Source organism: Hyla sarda, unplaced genomic scaffold, assembly GCF_029499605.1.
Source record: "Hyla sarda isolate aHylSar1 unplaced genomic scaffold, aHylSar1.hap1 scaffold_38, whole genome shotgun sequence".
NCBI lineage: Eukaryota > Metazoa > Chordata > Amphibia > Anura > Hylidae > Hyla > Hyla sarda.
In genome coordinates, this window is record NW_026610399.1 from 937,250 (window position 1) to 953,566 (window position 16,317).

Sequence of the window (16,317 nt, forward strand, 5' to 3'; positions counted from 1 at the left end):
CTACATATTTTCCAAAGACAAGACAAATGTCCTAAAAACTTAAAAGGGCACTGCAAAAAGAACCAATACTCTTTGTGGTGCTATGGGCAGGGCCTGATGGGTGGAGCATGACAGGTTCTTTCTTTTAACTTTTGTGTCATGCTCTTCCCATCTTGTTCTGGGCGGGGCATAACATAGTGTCACCCTGCTTCTTACAAGGTGGAGTGATTACACTTCCTCATAGGTGAAGCCACTCTTTTTCCTCATGGGTGGGGTCCTACTGCTTCTTCATGGGTGGGATTATCCTGCTTCCTCATGATTAGAGGCTTTTGTTTTCCTCAAAGGTAAAGCCATCTTGCTTCATCATGGGTGGAGTCATTCTGCTTCTTTATAGGTGACATCTTTTTGTTTAATGAAGGGCAGAGCCATTCTATTTCTTCCTCAGTAGAGTCATCCTGCTTCCTTATGGGTGATGTCATCTAAGGTCATTGTGGTTCAGGGTTGCTAAGTAACAGCACTTCTGATAGTGGATGGAATTTGGTCCCAGTTCCCTTTCAAAAATGTTGCTAGCATTGTACTGACTAGAAGTCCCTAATGTGCTCTTCACATGTGCAAATAGAGTCCAAGATTCCGCTCTCTTGACGAACTACACAGGTTTGCATACTGAGGAGCATATACTTAAAGACGTTACTCATGGTTTTCCACCACAATGCTATATTGCACAACTCACGCTGAAGGAAATTTGTTATGTGTCAAGCTACTCTGCACTAATAAAGGGATAAGTATGAGCAGAAAGGTCCTTGCTTAGCTGGTTCTCCACTACTGACTCTTAGATTCTCCTTCTCCGAGCAGGAAACTGGATACTTGAGAATGGATGCCCTATCAGCATGGACCAGGGGCAATCTTGCGTGCCCTGAGTACCATGTTCCCAACTCAGATCTGCCTCAGGATAGAAGGTTCTAGCAACTTGAACTGTTCTTGGTTCTCTGGTGCAGACAAACCTAGCAAAATGTCTCCTTGTCTGTAGAGCCTGGAGACTTTAACATCATGGGTACAACCCCAAACGCCTTACCACATGTACCCCGGGGTCAAGGACATCCAAAATCATGTTGGATTCAACCCCGACCACCATTAAAAAAGGTGTAGAGGCTCCCAGGGGGACCCAGGGTAGCAAGACTACTCTCTAACAGGTGACTCTACCAAACATTGTCCCAATGGGGCACTACTACTCTCAGCTGGCCTGGACTACTTCACCTATCCTCCTCATGGGCATCACAATTGTAGTTTCTAAGATGAAGCCATGAGAATTGGGAACCTAACTAGAGTGTAAGATCTGAACAAAGATTAACCTGGACCCCAAAATGGCGGTGGGTTTGGTACCCTGGGTGGGAGTGACTGGCATTTCTCTCCTCCTTAATACCCTTGGATTAATTTTACACCACTTTGCTTTGTAACAAAGCAGTTTCTATGGGGGGGAAGTCCTAGGAGACAGGGGCCAATCGGGGCTGGGCACATTCTTTCTGAGGGTCCCAAGGCAGTTACCTTGATGGCCTCTATGGCATGGGTACCCTTGTTCCTGAATAAGCTGCAGTAATGGGATCACTGCTGACCACACATTCGAATGCAGCTTAGGATGTGACTGGAGCAGAAGACTTAAAGGGGTACTCCACTGCCCCAGCATTCAGAACATTTAGTTCAGAAAGCTGGGTGCGGGGTTGTGACATCACGGCCACGCCCCCTTGTGATGACACGCCACCCCCCCTCAATGCAAGTCTATGGGAGGGGGCGTACGCCCCCTCCCATAGACTTGCATTGAGGGGACGTGGCCATGAAGTCACAACCCCGCAGCCCACACCCAGCGTTCGGAACTAAACGTTACAAATGCTGGAGCAGTGCAGTACCCCTTTAATGTAATATATTACTTACTTACTGTTACTTTCTACATTTCAACATTTTTTTCTTTCCTGCCTGAAACATTTTCAAAACCCCGAACACCAGGAAAACAATAGTGGATTCGGAGAACGTCCCCGGCAATTACCGAGAATTCTTCCGTATAATTAATATCAAGTAGAAATTTTAACAACAGTAAATGGTGACATAATTATAGTGGTGGCTTCAGATACCTGCGGGTCCGGGGCCGACGGAGCGTTAAGGGCTCGGCGAGTAATGTGCACGTGACATGATCACTGTAGCCTGCAAGGGGTTAACTAGATCCCCATGAGCCCCGGGGCAATGTGTAGAACTGCCCCCCCTAAGCTTTTCCTAAACCCTTCCCAAATTTTCTCCACCTCTATAGTAATGCTTTGGTGTACTATGCAGTGCCCCCCAAACACTAATAGTCTCACACAGTAATACAGTGGTTAACATACGATGGTAATCCGTTCCAAATGAACCATCGTTTGTTGAAACCATTGTATGTTGAGGGATCCGTGCAATGGAAAGAATAGGAAGTTAAACTCACGTGTCCCCGCCGCTCCGGACCGTCACCGCTGCCCTGGATGTCCCCCTAAATCGCTATCACCGCATCCCCCTTGTGTCCCCCGACGCTCTGGACGTCTCTGCTTCCCCGGGATCCTAGCTCTCCGTTGCCGCCATCACGTCGCTACGCACGCCGCTCCTATTGGATGACGAGACGGCGTGCGTGGCAACATGATCACGACGAAGGAGAGCGCCGGCGATGCAGGGGATGCCGAAGACGACGCCCCGGAGCCCCGAGGACAGGTAAGTGATCGTCAGCAGACCACACGGGGGACCGTAAGCGGCTATACGGTGGCAGCTGAAGCAGTCTGCGATGGCCCCGACGTACAAAAGCATCGTATGTTGATGCTGCCTTCAACATGCGATGGCCTCTGAGAGGATATCGCATGTTGAAATTATCGTATGTTGGGGCCATCGTAGGTCGGGGGTCACTGTAGTGCCCTTTCACGCAGAAGTAAGCCCCCTCCTTGTCCGCACACAGTAGTAACCTCCCACTGTGCACCTCTAACCTACCTTCCATTGTGGTCCCCATACATTAGTTAGGCCTCGCCTGAGCCCACATTCATGTTCCCCCATACAGTGGTTAGGACCTTTTTCTGCCTTTATGAAGTAATTAGACCCCCAGGATCCCAGAGAGGTGACCAGTAACACCAGGGACCTCGCAGCTTGCTGGGACTTCCAGTGACTTTAGGACAGACAGACTTTAGGACCGCCACACTGACTATAATAGATTTGACTGAGGATAGTGACAGCAGACAGAGATGACTTACTGACTTGTGCCTGTAATTTAGGCTTGAGGCCTCCAGATGTGCTGGACACTGGATCTGAGACGTCTGGTCTGGACTCGACCTCAGCAGAAGTGCGGTGTAAGAGCAAAAAAGAGACAGATTGCAGCTTATAAAGGGGGCTGAGCAAGGAGCATATAGGCTAGCTGGGGGTCATTTACACTTTATGTACAGCTAATTACATTATAGGGGAACACTGCAGGTGGGGATGTGCAGGGACTAAAGCTGATAGGACTGTGGAATGATATCCTGTACTGGGACATCACACTAGGGTTATACCATCTGCCCTCATCACACCCTCACCAAACTTTTTTGTGCCCCCACACAGTAGCAGTACTTGGCCCCCTTTATGCCCCACACAAAAAAAGTAAAGCCCTCATTGTGTCCCATATAATAGTTATGCCCTCTTTGTGCCCCCACACAGTAGTTAATCCCCCTTTGTGCCCCCCCCCCACACAATAATTAGTCTCCCACACAATAGTAAGTCCCACTTTGTGCCCCCACACAATAATAAGTTCCACTTTGTGCCCCTACACAATAGTAAGTTCCACTTTGTGCCCCTACACAATAGTAAGTTCCACTTTGTGCCCCCACACAATAATAAGTCCCACTTTGTGCCCCCACACAATAGTAAGTTCCACTTTGTGCCCCCACACAATAGTAAGTTCCACTTTGTGCCCCACACAATAGTAAGTCCCACTTTGTGCCCCCACACAATAGTAAGTCCCACTTTGTGCCCCCACACAATAGTAAGTCCCACTTTGTGCCCCCACACAATAGTAAGTCCCACTTTGTGCCCCCACACAATAGTAAGTCCCACTTTGTGCCCCCACACAATAGTAAGTCCCACTTTGTGCCCCCACACAATAGTAAGTCCCACTTTGTGCCCCCACACAATAGTAAGTCCCACTTTGTGCCCCCACACAATAGTAAGTCCCACTTTGTGCCCCCACACAATAGTAAGTTCCACTTTGTGCCCCCACACAATAGTAAGTTCCACTTTGTGCCCCCACACAATAGTAAGTCCCACTTTGTGCCCCCACACAATAGTAAGTTCCACTTTGTGCCCCCACACAATAATAAGTTCCACTTTGTGCCCCTACACAATAGTAAGTTCCACTTTGTGCCCCTACACAATAGTAAGTTCCACTTTGTGCCCCTACACAATAGTAAATTCCACTTTGTGCCCCCACACAATAGTAAGTTCCACTTTGTGCCCCCACACAATAGTAAGTTCCACTTTGTGCCCCTACACAATAGTAAGTTCCACTTTGTGCCCCTACACAATAGTAAGTTCCACTTTGTGCCCCCACACAATAGTAAGTTCCACTTTGTGCCCCTACACAATAGTAAGTTCCACTTTGTGCCCCTACACAATAGTAAGTTCCACTTTGTGCCCCCACACAATAGTAAGTTCCACTTTGTGCCCCTACACAATAGTAAGTTCCACTTTGTGCCCCTACACAATAGTAAGTTCCACTTTGTGCCCCTACACAATAGTAAGCCCCACTTTGTGCCCCTACACAATAGTAAGTTCCACTTTGTGCCCCTACACAATAGTAAGTTCCACTTTGTGCCCCTACACAATAATAAGTCCCACTTTGTGCCCCTACACAATAGTAAGTTCCACTTTGTGCCCCTACACAATAGTAAGTTCCACTTTGTGCCCCTACACAATAGTAAGTTCCACTTTGTGCCCCAACACAATAGTAAGTTCCACTTTGTGCCCCCACACAATAGTAAGTTCCACTTTGTGCCCCTACACAATAGTAAGTTCCACTTTGTGCCCCTACACAATAGTAAGTTCCACTTTGTGCCCCTACACAATAGTAAGTCCCACTTTGTGCCCCCACACAATAATAAGTCCCACTTTGTGCCCCCACACAATAGTAAGTCCCACTTTGTGCCCCTACACAATAGTAAGCCCCACTTTGTGCCCCTACACAATAGTCCGGCCCTCTTAGTCTGCAGACCCCCTTTCTTCAGACCAGTTACACCATTAGGGTTTGAGAGGTTGGAAGTGCCTCATTGGGTGCTTAGGGCAAATCCAACATTGGTGCTGACATTGGGCCATAAGGAAATCAAGTTGTGCAGGGAATTAAGGGCGATCATTAGTAACTTGTAAAGCTTGGTTATGATATGGTTGCAATATAGAGAGGTTGCTTAAAGGTTGTGATATGGAGCGGTTCCTTACAGGGGTACTTAACTTTAGGGAAGTGTTTCCGGACAAGTGTGCCTCCAGCTGTTTCAAAACTACAACTCCCAGCATACCCGGAGAGCCAACGGCTGTCCGTGCATGCTGGGAGTTGTAGTTTTGCAACAGCTGGAGGCAACCTGGTTGGGAACACGACTGCTATATGCACTTTATGGGTGCTCTTCCTTGGTGAGGGCACCCCAAATGTACTGGGAGTTGCAGTTTTGCAACAGCTGGAGGCACCCTGGTTACGAACAAAACTACTTTATGGGCACTCGCCCCTGGTGAGAGTGACCAAAATGTACTGGAAGATATAATTTTGCAACAGCTGGAGGCCCACTGATTGGGAACACAACTGCTTTAGTCACTTTATGGGCGCTCTTCCTTGGTGAGAGTGCCCAAAATGTACTGGAAGATATAATTTTGCAACAGCTGGAGGCCCGCTAATTGGGAACACAATTGCTTTAGGAACTTTATGGGCGCTCTTCCCTGATGTACCTGGAGTTGTACTTTTTTAACAGCTGGAGGCACCCTGGTAGGGAACATAACTGCTTTATGCACGTTATGGGCGCTCTTCCCTGATGAGATAGTTTAGCAACAGCTGGAGGCACCCTGATTGCGAAGAGTACTCTATTGGCGCTCTTCCCTGGTGAAAGTGGCCAAAATGTACTAAAATACATAATTTAGCAAGAGCTGGAGGCCCACTGATTGGGAACACAACTGCTTTATGCACTTTATGGGCGCTCTTCCCTGGTTGGAGCAACAAAAATGTACTGGGAGTTGTAGTTTTGCAACAGCTGGAGGCATGCCGATTGGGTATATAGCTGCTTTATTCACTTTATGGACACTCTTCCCTGGTGAGAGCACCCAAAATGTACTGGTAGATACAGTTTTGCAACAGCTGGAGGCCCCCTTTTTGAGAACACAACTGCTTTAGTCACTTTATGGGTGCTCTCCCCTGATGAGAGTGCCCAAAATGTACTGGAAGATATCATTTTGCAACAGCTGGAGGCCCATTGATTGGGAACACAACTTCTTTAGGTACTTTATGGAGGCTCTTCCCCGGTGAGGGTGCCCCAAATGTACTGGGAGTTGTTGTTTTGCAACAGCTGGAGGCACACTGGTTTGGAAACACTGCTTTAGGGGGATGAGGTGACAACCGGTGAACAATGAAGGCCGCCTGGTGATGAGCAGGCCATTTATTGGACTATTGAGCGGGGGATTATCAGGGGGACGATCACCACTTTGCTGCTTTTATGTGTCCTGGTTTACTTTGGCTTCGTTTTATTTGCAGTCCTGTTGCCAGTGACAACCCGAGCGTTATCAGCCGCTCAAGAATCAATATGCACGGCTACAAAAAAAAAAAAAAGTCGCTTTTTTGCTGTACGAATCTGCATTCTGAGATGTTTTAACACTGTAGAGTAGGGATCCACAATTTGCAGGTCTTCGGCTCTTGCAGAACTACCACTCCCAGCATGCCCTGACTGCCTGCACAGGCAATTTCTATAGTTTTTTACACCACCTACCTGGCCTAATTGTATTATGTTTATATTGGTTTTATTGCCCCATTTTAAATTTGGCGGTTTACACACTGCAGTTCTTTGTACACGTGCGCAGTCGCGGCATAATATGTTACCATAGTCACATAGAGACGCTCCTCACTGCGAACGCGATATGCGCTAATGCAGGAGTGTTGGAACGCAGCACTATGGTTGCTAAGACGCTCCTAGTCCTGTGTATTCAACTCAGTATAACGCACTTCTGGCGCGCATGCGCTGTGTAATATACCCGCGCTACTATTCTCCATTATAGATCCGGCTGAGTGATTACTCCCATCTATCAGGACCTTATTTAGGTGTCGGATACTTTTTATGGGTATTGATATATGATTTATAATTCTGCACATGTACTTTCTATGTATGATGGAGTTGGGATATTTACGTGTTCGCTATAATACTGTGTGAGAAATATTGTTTGTACACTTTATTTGTTAATTGGATAAGAGATTGATGCTCATATAATGTTTGAAATTCTCCATTTGTACTGAGCTTGAGAAAGCTCTATCTCATATCTATCTATCTATCTATCTATCTCATATCTATCTATCTATCTATCTATCTATCTCATATCTATCTATCTATCTATCTATCTATCTCATATCTATCTATCTATCTATCTATCTCATATCTATCTATCTATCTATCTATCTATCTATCTATCTATCTCATATCTATCTATCTATCTCATATCTATCTATCTATCTATCTATCTCATATCTATCTATCTATCTACAGTGGGGATCAAAAGTTTGGGCACCCCAGGTAAACGTTTGTATTAATTTGCATAAAGAAGCCAAGGAAAGATGGAAAAATCTCCAAAAGGCATCAAATTACAGATTAGACATTCCTATAATATGTCACCAAAAGTTAGATTTTATTTCCATCATTTACACTTTCAAAATAACAGAAAACAAAAAAATAGTGTCTGCAAAAGTTTGGGCACCTGCAGAATTTATAGCATGCACTGCCTAAACAATCATGGTGCTGATTGTTTAGGCAGTGCATGCTATAAATTCTGCAGGGTGCCCAAACTTTTGCAGACACCAAACTTCTAAGCAGTTGTCTAGAAATCTGAAACTGAAAATAGTTGACGATCACAAAACTGGAGAAGGCTATAAGAAGATAGCAAAACGTTTTCAGAGGTCAATATCCTCTGTTCGGAATGTAATTAGGAAATGGCAGTCATCAGGAACAGTGGAAGTTAAAGCAAGATCTGGAAGACCAAGAAAAATATCAGACAGAACAGCTCGCAGGATTGAGAGAAAAACAATTCAAAACCCACGTTTGACTGCACAATCCCTCCAGAAAGATCTGGCAGACACTGGAGTTGTGGTACACTATTCCACTATAAAGAGATACTTGTACAAACATGGTCTTCATGGAAGAGTCATCAGAAGAAAACCTCTTCTACGTCCTCACCACAAAAATCTTCGTTTGAACTTTGCAAATGAACATATAGACAAGCCAGATGCATTTTGGAAACAAGTTCTGTGGACCGATGAGGTTAAAATTGAACTTTTTGGCTGGAATGAGCAAAGGTACGTTTGGAGAAGAAGGGGGACAGAATTTAATGAAAATAACCTCTGCCCAACTGTTAAGCATGGGGGGGGGGGGATCAATCATGCTTTGGGGTTGTATTGCAGCCAGTGGCACAGGGAACATCTCATGAGTAGAAGGAAACATGGATTCAATAAAATTTCAGCAAATTTTAGATGCTAACTTGATGCCATCTGTGAAAAAGCTGAAGTTAAAGAGAGGATGGCTTCTACAAATGGATAATGATCCTAAACACACCTCGAAATCCACGGGGGATTACATCAAGAGGCGTAAACTGAAGGTTTTGCCATGGCCTTCACAATCTCCTGACCTCAACATAATTGAAAATCTATGGATAGACCTTAAAAGAGCAGTGCTTGACAGACAGCCCAGAAATCTCAAAGAACTGGAAGACTTTTGTAAGGAAGAATGGGCAAAGATACCTCAAACAAGAAGTACAAGATATTAACTCTGCAGGGTGCCCAAACTTTTGCAGACATCATTTTTTAGTTTTCTGTTATTTTGAAAGTGTAAATGATGGAAATAAAATGTAACTTTTGTTGACATATTATAAGAATGTCTAATCTGTAATTTGATGCCTTTTGGAGATTTTTCCATCTTTCCTTGGCTTCTTTATGCACATTAATACAAATGTTTACCTGGAGTGCCCAAACTTTTGATCCCCACTGTATCTATCTATCTATCTCATATCTGTCTATTTTATATCTATCTATCTCACATTACGGTTTTGTCATTTTTTCCCCTTCCCTTATTTTCACAATACATTACACAACTCCACATGTATTTGCCAAGTTTTGCTTCATCCAAATAGGTTGTTTTTGTGTATTTTACAAGTTCTATCACTAAGCTGTGCCAGAATCCTGAATGGGAGGGGGGGGGGGGGTAATACCACATAACTATAATACCTCTCTAAAAGTACCGCCACATAACTATGAGATGTCTGTGTGACACCTCCTGGTCGCACCGCTCATACCCGGTTATTCCAGGAACAGATAAGACTAAGAGATGATGGATTATTTTATCTATGTCGCTCTATCAGGTCCCCACTATAATTTGCTATATCCTTTGTATGACTGCAGCGCTGTAAGGGATGTCTTCAAGCTGAGGAGAACATTGGCGCTCTTCACCGCTGCGTGTGCCCTCGTAGCCTGTACTTATCTGTGCCACATTTTCATGTCGCTCTGGAACAAAGCTTTTCTGGCTTCCTCGGGTCCTGCCTGGCGCAGCTGTGTTCCGTACATATTTAATTCATGACTCAATTATCACTTCCACATCCCCGGCCATGAGGGATCGGCGCAGGGTGGGGGGGTCTCTGCGGAGCCCTGTTTGTACGACACCCGGGGTCATGAGGCTAACCGGGGCAGACAACTATAATGTCTGCTAATCTAATATAATGTCTGCACACACTTGGCACATCAATGGTAAATAATGGGATCTTAACCCCTTAAGGACACATTTTCTTCTTTGTGTTTTCGTTTTTTTCTCTTCGCTTTCTAAGAACCATAACTTTTTAATTTTTTCATCCTCAGAGACATATGAGGCAAACCATAGAAAAATATTCCTGAAGCAGGTGAGCGGAGCTCTGGCCACCATGACTCATCAGACCCCTGTGATCAGGCTACAGGTGGTCCGATGAGTCTCTCAAAGCCCTAATACTTCATATGCCAAGATCAGTATGGATGATCATTGCATCTCAATGGTTAATGACGGACATCATTGTGATTGTTTATGTCTATTATTGATGTCCACCACATACGGTGCATTGTGAAAGTATTCGGCCCCCTTGAACTTTTCGACCTTTTGCCACATTTCAGGCTTCAAACATAAAGATATAAAACTGTAATTTTTTGTGAAGAATCAACAACAAGTGGGACATAATCATGAAGTGGAATGAAATGTATTGGATATTTCAAACTCTGTTAACAAATAAAAAACTGAAAAAATGGGCGTGCAAAATTATTCAGCCCCTTTACTTTCAGTGCAGCAAACTCTCTCCAGAAGTTCAGTGAGGATCTCTGAATGATCCAATGTTGACCTAAATGACTAATGATGATAAATAGAATCCACCTGTGTGTAATCAAGTCTCTGTATAAATGCACCTGCACTGTGATAGTCTCAGAGGTCCATTTAAAACGCATAGAGCATCATGAAGAACAAGGAACACACCAGGCAGGTCCGAGATACTGTTGTGGAGAAGTTTAAAGCCGGATTTGGATACAAGAAGATTTCCCAAGCTTTAAACATCCCAAGGAGCACTGTGCAAGCTATAATATTGAAATGGAAGGAGCATCAGACCACTGCAAATCTACGAAGACCTGGCCGTCCCTCTAAACTTTCAGCTCATACAAGGGGAAGACTGATCAGAGATGCAGCCAAGAGGCCCATGATCACTCTGGATGAACTGATCTACAGCTGAGGGGGGAGACTCTGTCCATAGGACAACAATCAGTCGTCTACTGCACAAATCTGGCCTTTATGGAAGAGTGTCAAGAAGAAAGCCATTTCTTGAAGATATCCATAAAAAGTGTTGTTTAAAGTTTGCCACAAGCCACCTGGGAGACACCAGACATGTGGAAGAAGGTGCTCTGGTCAGATGAAACCAAAATCCAACTTTTGGCAAAAAATGCAAAACGTTATGTTTGGTGTAAAAGCAACACAGCTCATCACCCTGAACACCATCCCCACTGTCATACATGGTGGTGGCAGCATCATGGTTTGGTCTTTTCTTCAGCAGGGACAGGGAAGATGGTTAAAATTGATGGGAAGATGGATGGAGCCAAATACAGGACCATTCTGGAAGAAAACCTGATGGAGTCTGCAAAAGACCTGAGACTGGGACGGAGATTTGTCTTCTAACAAGACAATGATCCAAAACATAAAGCAAAATCTACAATGGATTGGTTCACAAATAAACATATCCAGGTGTTAGAATGGCCAAGTCAAAGTCTGGACCTGAATCCAATTGAGAATCTGTGCAAAGAACTGAAAACTGCTGTTCACAAACGCTCTCCATCCAACCTCACTGAGATCCAGCTGTTCACAAACGCTCTCCATCCAACCTCACTGAGCTCCAGCTGTTCACAAACGCTCTCCATCCAACCTCACTGAGCTCCAGCTGTTCACAAACGCTCTCCATCCAACCTCACTGAGCTCCAGCTGTTCACAAATGCTCTCCATCCAACCTCACCGCGCTCCAGTTGTTCACAAACGCTCCCCATCCAACCTCACTGAGCTCCAGCTGTTCACAAACGCTCTCCATCCAACCTCACTGAGCTCCAGCTGTTCACAAACGCTCTCCATCCAACCTCACTGAGCTCCAGCTGTTCACAAACGCTCTCCATCCAACCTCACTGAGCTCCAGCTGTTCACAAACGCTCTCCATCCAACCTCACTGAGCTCCAGCTGTTCACAAACGCTCTCCATCCAACCTCACTGAGCTCCAGCTGTTCACAAACGCTCTCCATCCAACCTCACTGAGCTCCAGCTGTTCACAAACGCTCTCCATCCAACCTCACTGAGCTCCAGCTGTTCACAAACGCTCTCCATCCAACCTCACTGAGCTCCAGCTGTTCACAAACGCTCTCCATCCAACCTCACTGAGCTCCAGCTGTTCACAAACGCTTTCCACCCAACCTCACTGAGCTCCAGCTGTTCACAAACGCTCTCCACCCAACCTCACTGAGCTCCAGCTGTTCACAAACGCTTTCCACCCAACCTCACTGAGCTCCAGCTGTTCACAAACGCTCTCCACCCAACCTCACTGAGCTCCAGCTGTTCACAAACGCTTTCCACCCAACCTCACTGAGCTCCAGCTGTTTTGCAAGGAGGAATGGGCAAAAATGTCAGTCTCTCAATGTGCAAAACTGATAGAGACCTACCCCAAGCGACTTACAGCTGTAATCGCAGCAAAAGATGGCACTACAAAGTATTAACTTAAGGGGGCTGAATAATTTTGCATGCCCAATTTTTCAGTTTTTTCTTTGTTAAAAAAGTTTGAAATATCCAATAAATTTCATTCCACTTCATGATTGAGTCCCATATCTTTATATCTTTGTGTTTGAAGCCTGAAATGTGGCGAAAGGTCGAAAAGTTCAAGGGGGCCAAATACTTTCACTATGCACTGTATATCATTCCATATGTGTTAATTCATAGTTTTGATGCCTTCAGTGTGAATCTACAATATTCATAGTCATGAAAATAAAGAAAACTCTGAGAAGGTGTCCAAACTTTTGGTCTGTACTGTATATTATTATTATTTTTTTTTTTTTTTGTTGCTCTATCACTTTAGCATTCTCATAGGGTCATAGAGCTGTGCAGCAATCAATCAATCTACAGTTTTACCATCACCTAATATGACAATATTATAGAGAAGTGTTTCCCAACCAGGGTGCCTCCAGCTGTTGCAAAACTACAACTCCCAGCATCCCAGCAGCATGCTGGGAGTTGTAGTTTTGCAACAGCTGGAGGCACCCTGGTTGGTAAACCCTGTGTTAGAGTTTAGTCACTGACTATAAACATGAATCAGCTCGATGTCTCTCCAGTATCGGATCCATAGCTTCTTGCACAGCTCTCGCCATGGGGGGTGTTAATGACCTCCAGACATTTATTATAAGTAGTTACATCTGTTCATCTGTAGGGGGCGATAAAGAGCTGCACTAATTCCACAATCCCCTATTATAAAGCTCAGGCAGATGGAGGCCGCAGATACCAGTTGTGACAATCACCAGGAGCCTCTTGTAGACTTCTCCAGCTTTTCTCCCATCGTCTTATCTCCTGTTATATTCGCTTGACATTTCAGGCCCATAAATTGTTCAGATCGCAACGTGACGGCTCCGTCCTGTTCTAATAGTATTGTAGGGATAACAAGTCCACATCTCCATGGAGAAGCACAGAAGAGATAGAAACCTGTTCCTAAATAAAACCAACCGGAGGTCAGAGTGACCCCATAACATTACATTACTTATCCTATTCTTACTTATCCTTTGCTGGTGAGGTCACTGTGTACATACATTACATTACTTATCCTGTACTGATCCTGAGTTATATCCTGTATTATACTCCAGAGCTGTACTCACTATTCTGCTGGTGAGGTCACTGTGTACATACATTACATTACTTACCCTGTACTGATCCTGAGTTATATCCTGTATTATACCCCAGAGCTGTACTCACTATTCTGCTGGTGAGATCACTGTGTACATACATTACATTACTTATCCTGTACTGATCCTGAGTTATATCCTGTATTATACCCCAGAGCTGTACTTACTATTCTGCTGGTGAGGTCACTGTGTACATACATTACATTACTTATCCTGTACTGATCCTGAGTTATATCCTGTATTATACCCCAGAGCTGTACTTACTATTCTGCTGGTGAGGTCACTGTGTAAATACATTACATTACTTATCCTGTACTGATCCTGAGTTATATCCTGTATTATACTCCAGAGCTGTACTCACTATTCTGCTGGTGAGGTCACTGTGTACATACATTACATTACTTATCCTGTACTGATCCTGAGTTATATCCTCTATTATACTCCAGAGCTGTACTCACTATTCTGCTGGTGAGATCACTGTGTACATACATTACATTACTTATCCTGTACTGATCCTGAGTTATATCCTGTATTGTACTCCAGAGCTGTACTCACTATTCTGCTGGTGAGGTCACTGTGTACATACATTACATTACTTATCCTGTACTGATCCTGAGTTATATCCTGTATTATATGCCAGAGCTGTACTCACTATTCTGCTGGTGAGGTCACTGTGTACATACATTACATTACTTATCCTGTACTGATCCTGAGTTATATCCTGTATTATACTCCAGAGCTGTACTCACTATTCTGCTGGTGAGGTCACTGTGTACATGCATTACATTACTTATCCTGTACTGATCCTGAGTTATATCCTGTATATTACTCCAGAGCTGTACTCACTATTCTGCTGGTGAGGTCACTGTGTACATGCATTACATTACTTATCCTGTACTGATCCTGAGTTATATATCAGACAGGAGGCTCATATCTTATGCATTAATCTTCCTTTATTAATGCCCATAGCAGAAATTCAAAACTCTTTTGATGAATTTTTACTAAAACTTTAAAGAACCACTTAAAACTACAACTCCCAGCAGTCCATAGGGTGTATTGACCAATCCCTGGTCAGGATGCTTGGTATATAAAGGACTGCTTCCATCGTCTCCTCCTCTTTCTTTCTGCTCATAGCAGAACTTCAGATAAGTATTATCAATGTTGTTTGACTGTCTGGGCATTTCAAGTATAGGTCTGTATTCTATAATACAGTCCTCCCTGTTGCCCTGTGTGTTTTTCATTCTTTTCATTCCATTTTTCATTCCATTTGTTATTACATTCTATTCATTATATTTGCGATTATATTATCTATTATTTCTATACTGCGCCCTTTTACACCCACTTCGGGGTTTTTCTTTTTCCTGTCAGCGGCACACGCCGCCCCTGTGCGGCGCCTGTCACAAGTCAAATCTCTCCTTCTTCTGCGCCATCTTCGGCACCATTTTATTTACCTATCTTCTTCTTCTTCCTCCTTTTCGCGCTCGCTCCGCGCGGAGGGGAGGTAGGCGTGTCTTAGCCAGTTAGCTCGTCCTATCTGTGCACAGTGAGCGGTAATCTCGCGAGATTTCGCCGCTCTGCGATTTTTCAACACTCCTCCCTGCATCGCAATCTCCAGTTCAGTGAGATCGGCGTGAGGGACGGAGCCTGGACTAGTTGTTGCTGTACATTCGGTATTTACTGGGAATTTATTCCCTATTACCCCTACTGCCCCAGCTTACCTCTATAAAGCCCTTGTAGTTTCTAACTGCTACAGTCCCTGGGTACATTCACATACCCCATACTGACTAGCATTATGGCAGATGACAATACTACCAGTTCCCCCAGGGGAGAGGATCCTTCCTTAGATGCACCCCTTTACCTGACTGCTGCCCAGATCCAAGATCTGATAAATAAATCAGTGCAAGCAGCGATGTCCTCTGTCCTACCCCCCAAAAGTTCGCAGCATCCTGCACATACTTCTCAAAAACCCTCATGCAGTGGCGAACCACCCTATAAAAAGGGTAAAGCGTCTCAAAAACGCAATCATACCATCATGGTATCCGACTCCCCGGCAGGGGAAGTAAATTATATGCACCAGGCAGTTCCCGAACCGGCCTGCCGACCCACTTTGCCTCCAGACTCTAATAGACCCCTGGGCCCCGGGGAGTTGCGTAAGCAGGGGCAACGATCCGCTAGACGGACCAAACCGGATTCATTTGTAGATTCTACAGATGAAGAATCCTCCGCGGAATCCGAAGTGGCTGATGCCAATGAGTCTGACGATGCAATTGAGGATAGTGGGCATATGGCGATCCCTGAGGACGCTAACCCTGTACCCCAGGGTGACATCGTGTTAGACTCTCGTGGAGAGCCTTTCTTTGACCCAGAGGCTATAACCCATCCACGCTCTGGAGACTGGGCTCCCACCCCTGAAGTGTCCCAATATATTGAACATTGGGCTCGCAGGTCAGTGGATAAGGCTAACCGCAACAAGTTAAAGGCGGAATGCCCCCGACCATGCATACCCAAGAAGGTGGTGCTGACGCCCGAAATTGATCCCATACTCTTACGATACCTCACTAAACATGGAAAATATTCCAAGAAGGGTATCGAGAGGTCCTTCAGGACCATCCAGGATCGAATCTTGGACCTCTTCGGTCCTGTCACCATGATCCTCAATCTAT